A 2,166-nucleotide genomic window follows, 5' to 3' on the forward strand; every position below is an offset into this window, starting at 1 on the left:
TTGCAAAACCTCTCAAGAACACAAAAGCCAAAATCCTTCAATCTCTTCCAATTCTTGATCATTTGACAAATTTCTTTTGGATTCGATCTCCATTCATCATCTACTTCAACTGTTTTGGTAATTCAACATCAAGAGAAGCATCATTTGCAACTGTCCAAGGAAGGTCCATCAATGGTGAATTGGATTTTTGTGCATTAGAAGCTAATCCAACTGAACCTGAGCGCTTCATTCAACACCTTGAGGCTTCTACTGCATCTGTTTGGGATCAAAGAGCGCGAAGAACATCGAATCTAGCACTGCCATCTCCAGGTATTTGATTTTTCGAACTTCACGATTTTACCAATGCTTATATGTGTTTTGAAGAGTGTTTGATGTAGAATCCAATGCTACCTTTGGTTTGTAAAATGGATGAACGTAGAGAAAGTTATGTTGATTAGAAACTTTGACACCAAAACCTAATCCCTTCGATTCGTAAGATTTAGGAAGAATTAGTGGAAATGAAGGACATATTTGTGATCCTGAGACTTAGACCGTTCCAACGCATATTCGTTTGTGCATTTTCATTGAGTTTTGATGTTCTTGGTGTTCTTGCCTGGCTTTGAATTTTCTGGAAATTTCTGGACTTGAAAGAGATGAAGAACCGTGTTTGATCCATTTTGCGCCCTTCCAATTTGAAAAACGTGTTTACCGCGCCTGGCCATGGAATTACAAGTTTGCCACTGGTTTAAAATTAATTAATTATAATAATTCAAATAATTATTAAAAAAATCACACAAATCTTAAAAAATTCATAGAAAATAATAGAAAGTCCAAAAAATATGAGGATTTTTTTGATAGCTCCCATTTTTCCTCTAGAATTTTATGGACATGATTTTACAAATTGTGCATGGTGAATTGTTGACTTTGCTTAGGGATGTTTGACTTAGGTTATTTTTGTGTGCATTTTGCCATTTCCATTGTGAAATACTCATGCTTTAAAAGAAATTCTTGAGATTTTTTGTGGTGATTCTAGACATGTTTCTGGTGATTTACATATAAAGTTTCTGAATTTTGGATACCTGTGGAGTGAGATATGATTTTTTGAGCTTAGGTGTGACAATTTGTGTCACACCTAATTAGGGCAACTTCATGAAATTATTTGCCTAGCCAATGCTTGTTAGAATGACTTGAAATTTTGCATGGATGTTTATGGATATGTTGAGATGCTATGTGAATTTTTCTGGATTTTTCTATGGCATTTTCAATTTGATTGATATTTTTCATCTCTGTTGGTCAATTATGCAAGTTCATGTGACACATGTTTGTAAATTTAATGTGAAATGCTCATATGGTTTTAGATGAACATGAAATTTGGTATGCTGGTTGTAGACACATTGTAGGACATCCCTGTTTTGGTCCCATTCATTTCTTAATTGTTTTCATTGACTTATGAATTTTTGAAGTGAATGCATGTGTTGATGCTTTGGTTTGGCTTGAATAATTGTGTCTGGATTTCTTGATTTTTATTGACATAGTTCCTTTTGTCCAATTGAGCTGAAAATTGACATGCTACACCTTGAATATGTCCTGTTTAGGTGTGAATTATTTGAGGATTTTTGGAATTGTTTTGATATGCTTTTGATTGAAGTTATGCTGTTTGGACATTTGATGTTGTGTTTGACCTAGTTTGACTTGTTTTGGTCATGAAATGATTATGGTAAATAATATAAACATGGGATCAATTGCTCTTGCTTTTGAATTGCTTTAGCTTGATTTTGGTTGAAGATCCCTTGCTGTTTAGAATTTTTTCTCCCTTTTGGACCCTGGGCTTGGCCTAGTGGTCCAGTTTCTCACATTTGGTTTGACTTTTCAGGATGAAATGCATGGTGCTTAAGGAGAATGCTTCAAGTCAATAAAATTGAGATTGTTGGATGTTTTGAAAACTAACATGAGCTTTGTTTTGTAGGTTGTGAAGCTTGAGCTTGAGCTTGTAGCTTGCATTTATGTGCTTGTGTTGTTTGTATAGTCTGACTGATTAACATTTGCTGTTTACTGTTTGTCTGTCTGAGTACTGATGATACTTGATTGATTTCAGGTACATTTAGTTGCTTACAGTTCTTTAAGAACTTGATTGCTGTTGCTTGGTTTTAAACCACTTGAGGTAGGACTTCTATTCTTCATGTAGTC

Source organism: Lathyrus oleraceus, chromosome 1 (assembly GCF_024323335.1).
Source record: "Lathyrus oleraceus cultivar Zhongwan6 chromosome 1, CAAS_Psat_ZW6_1.0, whole genome shotgun sequence".
In the NCBI taxonomy this organism is placed as follows: Eukaryota; Viridiplantae; Streptophyta; class Magnoliopsida; order Fabales; family Fabaceae; genus Lathyrus; species Lathyrus oleraceus.